The sequence below is a fragment of the Pinus tabuliformis genome, chromosome 8 (genome assembly GCF_031772625.1).
Source record: "Pinus tabuliformis cultivar Carrire ecotype Pingquan chromosome 8, CPIR1, whole genome shotgun sequence".
NCBI classification, from domain to species: domain Eukaryota; kingdom Viridiplantae; phylum Streptophyta; class Pinopsida; order Pinales; family Pinaceae; genus Pinus; species Pinus tabuliformis.
In genome coordinates, this window is record NC_142294.1 from 1,769,965,692 (window position 1) to 1,769,974,678 (window position 8,987).

General features: G+C 32.9%; 1 pseudogene; it reads left to right on the forward strand.

Annotated features, from left to right (window-relative positions):
* The first annotated feature begins 1,555 nt into the window (after window positions 1-1,555).
* Window positions 1,556-2,830, forward strand: LOC149243228 (F-box only protein 13-like; annotated as a pseudogene).
* The last annotated feature ends 6,157 nt before the right edge of the window (window positions 2,831-8,987 follow it).

Genomic DNA, 8,987 nt, shown 5'->3' on the forward strand with positions numbered 1-8,987 from the left:
CAGGTAACTATTCTTATGTTTCTGAATATAATTTCTCTGTTGATAGTGAGCCTACTTGTTTTGAATAAGATGTTAGTTGTAATTAACGGTAAAATGCAATGCAAAGGGAGTATGATGCACTAATTAAAAATGGCACTTGGAGGTTGGTAGATCCTCCTGATGACATCAAACCCATTGGTTGCAATTGGGTTTATAAAACCAAATATAAAGTTGGTGGCTCACTTTACAAGTACAATGCAAGAATTGTAGCAGAGATATATGCACAAAAATAAGATATTGATTACACATAAAATTTTGGTCCTACAAATAAATGAGGCACTATTGGAACCTTGTTTTTTATTGCAGCACAGAAAAGATGGAAAATTCATCATATGGATGTAAAAACTACTTTCCTAAATGGACATTTGAAGGAATATGTTTAAAATGTTTCAAACATAAGGTTTTTCTTTCCAATGGAAAGAAAAAATGGTATGCAAGCTGATGAAGTCCTTGTATGGTTTGAAATAAGCACCCCATGCATGGTATGAGAAATTAATTGAACATCTTCTTAATTTGAATTATAAGAATTTTGACCTAGATGATGCAACTCTTTTTGTGTAGAAGGTTAGAATATTATTTATAGATATATTTGTCTATGTTTATGATTTGATTATTACAAGGAACAATGATGACTATATATCATTGGTTAGGAAAGAATGCAAAAGGTTTTTGATATGACAAATTTAGGTTTACTTCATTATTATCTTGGAATTGAAGTTCATCAAAAACCTCAACATATTTTTATCCCTCAAAGGAAGTATGTTGGAAATTTATTGAACAAATATGGAATGATGGGTTGTAATTATGTTGCCACTCTAAAGGAACAAAATATGAAACTTACTTTCGAGGAAGGAAAACCATTTGAAGATCCAAGAGAGTACAAGAAACGTATTGGAAGTTTGATTTATCTCTCTACTACTCATCCCGACATAAATTTTGTTGTAGGGGTACTTTCCATATTTATGCATCAATCTTGTGAAGGTCATTGGGTAGAAGAAAAAATAATACTTAAATATATAAAAGGGACTCAAACATATGGCATCAAATATTCCAAAGTTTCAGACTTCTATCTTACTAGTTATTCATATTTAGATTTTGATGGTGATAAGTAGCATGGAGTCTCAACTTCTAGTTGTTTGATGAATCTTGGATCAATAAATATTAGATGGGGATCACAAAAACAATTTATTCATGTTGATTCTACCACTGAAGCCGAATATGTTGTAGCAGCTCTAGCTACAAAAGAAATAATTTGGCTTTGCAAAATACTTGAAGATTCATAGGAGAAATGAAAGACTTCAACTCCTCTATCCATTGACAATTCTTCTACAATTCGATTGGCCAAGAATCCAAAATTTCATGATCAAACCAAATATATCAACAATAAGTATCATATAAAAAATAAATACAATATATAGATATATGATTTATATAATGTGATTCTCATTGTTTTTCTTGTGCTCAGTTGTTGAGTGCAGATTTCTTGCAGCTTTGTTACTATTTCCAACATCCTCTTATGTGCAACATTATGCTTGGAACAACATCAAACTGAGGGATTGTGATGGAGAAGCAGTTGGTTCTTGTATTCCTAAAAATAAGTAATATGGTAACTCATGTTGAAAGCATGTCAAAACAGAAGAGGAGAAAGTTAAATGCATCAATTTTATGTGAGGATTCTATGATAATAGATAACATATCTTGTGTTGAACTTCATGAAGATTTATTAGCAAGGGTTCTTGCACGGTTTCCTATGTCTCCCTTCTTCAATTTTGGTTCAGTGTGCAAAGGATGGAATTCAATGATATATTCTCCAAGTTTTTTGAATTCTTGTTGAAAAGTCCCATTCTGTTGTCCATGGTTCTACGTGGTGGACTCCAAGTTTGATCAAGGCATTTTAGATGACATAGATGTCAAAAAAATGACATCATATCAATATTCCCTCTTGTCTAACAAAAAATGTGAAGTGCAAACTAATGTCATCTGCAGGAGGACTTATTTGTTTTGGGTCATCTCTTGGAAATTTCATTGTGTGCAACCCTCTCACTAGATAGTGTTGCATATTACCATATCTAAATATTACTCAGACCATACATGCTATCACTATGGTTGCATCTAAAAATTCATATAAGGTAATACTCATATATGGTGATTTTCCTACATTTTTCATGAAGGTATATGATTCATCAAAACATTACTCGAGTCAACCATATATAAGTTGTAACATAAAGGACATAAGGTATGGAAAATTCTTTTTGAAACAAAATTTAGCAGCGATGATAGAGCTATGTAGTTTTTGAACAAAGGAGGTAATTGCTTCAGATGTCTGGACGAGTCCCTTAAAGGAGTATTCTTCCATCCTGACATCATGATATGGTGGTGAATATATAGTATATTTTTTGAAGAGAGGGGGAAAAGTAGTGGACTGTAATACTCACAAAGGCCTGTGGTATGAATACCCCCCTCTTTTACCATCACCACTTGAGTATTCTCTAGACATTGTGAATTGTGTGGGACATATATCCATGGCATTCCTCCTAGAATTTTTGGAAAGTGCCCATGTGACAATATGGGAATATAATGAGACACATTCTAAGTGGGTGCAAGTCTTAGCAATGCCCCCCCCTTCAATGTCTTAGCAGAACTATGAAAAAAAATTGATATCAACTGTATAGATTATGACAACTTGATAATGCTTTGCGTAAGTTTTGGCCAATTCAACAGTCAAGTCTTGTGTAACATCTTGGAAAACTCATGGCTAGAATTCAACAAGTATTCTTATCATTGTTTGTAAATAAATTTTCCATGCGCAACATAGCTAGTGTATGTATTATAAATGAAATCTTCATGTATACCATAAGAAACTATAAATATAAGAAAAATGAGATGAAGATCTCAACTTTTTAACAATTCTAAGATCTAAGCCATTGTCAAATTTACTCTATTATGTGATTAAGTGCATTTCCTGAGTTTCTGTCAAGGCTAAATACATTATATTTATGATCTGTATTTTCATGTGTCAGGAATGTGACAAATCTAACTTAGACCTGAAGCAAACTATTTTTTTTCAATATCAAATAATTCTTCATTAATTGCATCTTGTTGAGGAACCTCAGAAAATCGGACCTTGTGCATATTTATGCCATGTGAGTGACTAACATCTCTCATATATTTTTAGCTGTAAACATATATTTAGCATGACTCCGTCTAAGGATCTTTGTTCTAAAATGTGACAAACTGTTTATCAGAACCTGGAACCTTACCACTGACTTTTTCAACTAAATGATCACTATTCTGTGATAGATTACTATTATCATCATCATTCATATTAGTTATGTTAATCACATAAATGTTTCCTATTAGCCCAGCAATATTTATGTTGTAAAATCATATATGAAAAGAATCCAATATGAAACAATCCATGGAGTTCATAATGTCTCTAGTAATGTTATCAAGGATAAAATAAAGAATAAGAAATTAAAACATGGTCTATACATTGACATTATTATAGGAATACTTGGAGCAACAAGTGTAATTGGAGCAATTTTTTTGGTCACTAGAAAGAAAAACAAGTCCTTCAAATAACCTACAATGGATCACTACAAGAGGCCTATCATACCCAAGCGAGAAGATGGAAGTGTCAGAGGGAAAAATGTTTTCAAGGAGAAAATGACAGGCACAACAGATTTTCTAATGCTTACATACACATTGGATCAGTTGAATAAAGAAACTAAGAACTTCATTCCTAATTGTAGAATATAAGGTTTTTTCTACCACGGTACTTGAGTGGTACTCCTTTGGCTATTAAGAATATCAAGAAAGGGATCTCAGATGAGCTAAGAAGTTTGTGCCAAGTTCAACAAAATAATCTTATTCGATTCCCGGGGATCTGCAATGAAGGTGAGGATCATTCTTACCTGGTGTTTGAATATGCATAAAATGGGTCTCTCAGTGATTGGATTCATGGTGGTTTAGTCATGAAAAACAAATTTATAACCTCATTTTCTCGCTTCTTGACATTGGATAAGAGGCTCCATATCTTTCTTGATGTGGCCATGGGATTGCATTATATACATGAACAAAAACATCCTAGTTATGTGCACAAGGACATCACAAGCAACAATATTATGTTGAATGAAGAATTGAAGGCCAAGATAGAAAATTTCAGCATGGGTACCAAGCATAATAGCTCAGGTACACCTGTGTACATGGCTCCTAAATACATTTCTCATGGGAAAGTGACCACAAAGATTGATGAAGGCAACAAAAGTTCTCTTGGCTAAAACATAGGCCCTTTGTTGGAAGCCAACAATCCAACAAAAGAATTGAAGGGTTGGATGGATCCTTCATTGCATGAAGTATATGCCATAGACCAAGCTCTAGACCTCGCCAAACTTGCAAAGTCATGTGTTGAAGAAAATCCATTAGCTAGGCCCACCATGGCTGAGATTACTCAGATACTTACAACATTAGTGGAGGCACCATCAATTAAAGAAGAGATGTCAATTGGTGCCAACAACATCAGTAATGTCTAAAGCAGGTGAGATAACAGAGATGTCAATGGATTCCAAAAACATCATTAATGTTCAAGGCAAGTGAAATAGTTCAACTATTACAAGTATGTATCAAGCATATATAAATGAAAAAACCAGATTTGTTCAACTTGTTTCCAAGACAACAAAAACATCCTAGTTATGTGCACAAGGACATCACAAGCAACAATATTATGTTGAATGAAGAATTGAAGGCCAAGATAGAAAATTTCAGCATGGGTACCAAGCATAATAGCTCAGGTACACTTGTGTACATGGCTCCTAAATAAATTTCTCATGGGAAAGTGACCACAAAGATTGATGAAGGGAACAAAAGTTCTCTTGGCTGAAACCATAGGCCCTTTGTTGGAAGCCAACAATCCAACAAAAGAATTGAAGGGTTGGATGGATCCTTCATTGCATGAAGTATATGCCATAGACCAGGCTTTGGCCCTGGCCAAACTTGCAAAGTCATGTGTTGAAGAAAATCCATTAGCCAGGCCCACCATGGATGAGATTACTCAGATACTTACAACATTAGTGGAGGCACCATCAGTTAAAGCAGAGATGTCAATTGGTGCCAACAACATCAGTAATGTCTAAAGCAGGTGAAATAACAGAGATGTCAATGGATTCCAACAACATCATTAATGTTCAAGGCAAGTGAAATAGTTTAACTATTACAAGTATGTATCAAGCATATATAAATGAAAAAACCAGATTTGTTCAACTTGTTTCCAAGACAGCTAATTTACTTTTGTGGTTGTGTTTGGGAGCCCTTTTTTATAAAATTCCCAGTGTACATTCATTGTTCATATAATAGTTAAAGAAATCAATTTATTCCAAAAAAGAAATGTCCTTCAGATATCCAGTACAAGGTGTGTGGTAACCTATTATTAGTAGTAGGGTATTCGATTACAATACATCAAAACCCATTACAAGTCATCAACAATACAATCACATCTAATGTTACACCATTAATAGTTAAAAATAGTTGTGAACAAAAGCTAGCATGGACAAACTTGTCCAACCATGAATAAACACAAACTTATGCAATGCACCAACATATGTTGAAAAATATTTCGAAGAAAACCATGTGTGTCATAACTAATCATATTGTAACCATAATGTTTTAATGACAATCACAAGACCATGAACCAATTACTTTTCTCAAATATATTTGTCCATATACATGGAATATATTACATTTTTCCATAAATTTGTCACCCATACAAAAAACCATAATCATTACAAGTTGGGGAAAAATAATACATTAACGGGTTCTTCTTTAGTGAAAGAACCATGCCATGATAGACCCAAGAAAAATGATAACAACAACCCATTCGCATACTGGGGACCTATCTTGATGTTGATCAGTGATTTCTGTTGTAGTGGATGTCTACAAAGTAAGCGATGGTAAAATATTGAAATTGACTAATCTAGTTTATTGCTTCCCTATAAAGGGGTTTTAAATTGTCCTTTTGAACCCAATAGATTTCTTTGATTTGATTACATATTAGCTCCAAGTTGGTGAAAACTGCAATATCATTGACATCATGTTTTTTTGCCTCTTTCATCCCTTCAACAAGGGCAATGTAGTATGCTCCATTGTTTTCTGTCCTTCCAAGTACTTCTTTCCTTCTATGGAGCACATGATTTGTCTCCATATTGTGAAGGACAAATTTCACAACTACTTGAATTGGATTTGGAAAGCATGACACTTCAATGCATAAAATCCACTTTTGCACCATTTTTTACACTTAAAAGACTTGGAAAATAAGATAACAATAAATTCATATTAGACAAGTAGGCAGTTATCTATTTCTTAATACTCAGCATGTTTTTCAGTGATATATAATTGAAAAAATTAGTTGTATATTCCTAATATATTCCACTAATTTCTAATTAATTGAACAATCACTAACCATTCCATTCTTCTTTCCTTTTATGCCTTTCAAATATCAGGACAAGGAAAAACAACTTAAAAATATCATACATTAGTTAATCAGAAAACATATCAACTCCACCATAGCCAACAAGGAGATATCATTCTATAGTATGTACCATTCAAACATGAGCATCAAGTACCTATCCAACAAAAGAGAATTGAGAAAAATTGACCCAAGGGCTACTCCAAAGCAAAGTATTGGAGTATGCTAGATTTGTAACAGATGCCAAAACTATAAACATTACTTGAAATATGGATTTGGATGTAAAATCTGCATTGTTGAATGTGAAAACAAAAAGAGAACTGGTTTAACTCCATCGTAATATGGGGTTCAACTCTAGGGCATTGTGGGGAATACAAATCTATCTAAAAATTATTTCTTTTAAGATCAGTATAAAGATACGAAAAGGATTGAATATTTTGTAATGTAATGAAACAATAATTAATAATCCATCATTGACAATAGAGAATTGATAAGAAAATAACACACCTATGGAAACCAACAAGCACCATCAATTTACCAACCAACCAAGTCCCCACTGATCGAAAAGGAGGTTGTTAGGTTTTATCTATATACAACCCAAATGATTTGGTTGTACTTTGTGCTACGGATTACAAAGATGCAAGATGAAAGTCAAGGAAATTCATAATTGCAAAATTCCAAGTGTCCAAGAGTTGTAAGAACAAGAAATAAAATAAAATAACAACAGAGAAATTGAGCTCCCAAGGTCTCCAACGGGGAACCAAAGAATATTTATGTGCCAACTTTTTGCTTAGAAAAGGTGCGAGATGAAAGCACAGGAAATTCACAATTACAAGATTCTAGGTGTCCAAGAACTTAAAGGATAAAAAAAAAAGTATAAAAAAAAATAAAAAATTGAACTCTTAAGGCATACAACAAGGAAACATAGCATATTTCTAAAGTCAGTTTTGTGCTTAGAAGAGCTGCAAGATGAAAGCATAGGAGATTCACAATTGCAAGATTGTAGGTGTCCAAGAGCCTAAAGAATATAAATTCAAATAGGAAACAACAAAGAACTCGAGTTGACAATGTCTACATAAGGCATGAGAGGCTTAATATTAAACAAAAATAACCACCAAAGATATTCCTTGAGAGCAACAAATAAAGGAAACAAAGAGTCACCAAATAACTCAAGCATTGTTGTTTTGTGGAACCAAGAGACAAACAATAATATAAGTGCTTCACAGAAACAAATGAAAACACAATGGAGAAATGAAACATATCTCACTATCAACTTTGTGGATTTTGATTTTAAGATGGGAGAACTTAAGTCTCAATTGTAATTGGATTCTTTAACTCCAAGGTCATCAAGCATACAACGCGACCAAATTTTTACAGTAACTTGAGATTCACAGCAAGAGATACACAACACATGCCACACTACACAATGTGCGCTTGTGGATAAGTATTTAAACAAATCTACTTCAACAAGGATGGAGTCAACCTTCAACAAGAATGATATAATGGAACCAATATATCAATACTATTGTCCTTTTTAATTCCTTCATTGTTCTTATGACCAGAAACTTGAAATCCTAGAGATTTTAGTACTTGAGTGTGGAATGGACCAAAAACTTTTTGACTAAAGTCGTTTGGTGACCTTCAGCTTGATGGAAAGTGAAATACTATATGAAAGTGTTCTTTCCACTTGAAATATGTAATTTCAGTTTGATTATCGATAAAAAATATGTTTTCTTTGTAAAAAACTATATATATATATATATATATATATATATATATATATATATATATATATCCATCGAATCACCACAAGACTAGTCAATAGGATTCAAAATGTACAGACAATGTGAATACATATTTATAATTCAAATTAAAATTGAACTTTTATAAAGTTCCTAAAGTTTCTTCAAAGATTAACATATCTAACATTAGCGGAATCACTAAACAACATCATAAAAATATACCAATAGAATAGTGTACATACTTCTATTCTATGGTTATCCCTCTATCCCTATAACCTAGATTTGAAAACATTAGCATTTTTAGGAGGAGATCCCATGTCATGTCTAACTATGAATATGTAGTTGTACAAGAACTAACTAACAAACATAGATATGTGAGAAAGAGATTAATAAGAAGTATATAAATAAAAAAGTAAGACAAGAACATAACAAAGTAAGACACGAGCAGAATAAGAAAAGGCTAGAGCAAAGCATTTTTGTAGAAGTTCAATCCACTTTCATTAACAGACATGATCAGAATATTTTGCTCATACAACAACTATAATGTTATCATTTCCTAAACTAGAGATTAATTATAGACTGAAAAATACCTTCTCAAACTGAAAATTAACATAGTACTAGAAACATATTAAATACCTAGTTAATGTAGCACCAAGAGGTGTTGAGACCATCGTGGTTGCAAAAACCCCCTTATACAATCAATCTGGGATCTTGTTGGCCTCAAGGGATTCAATGCTTCTTGGTGC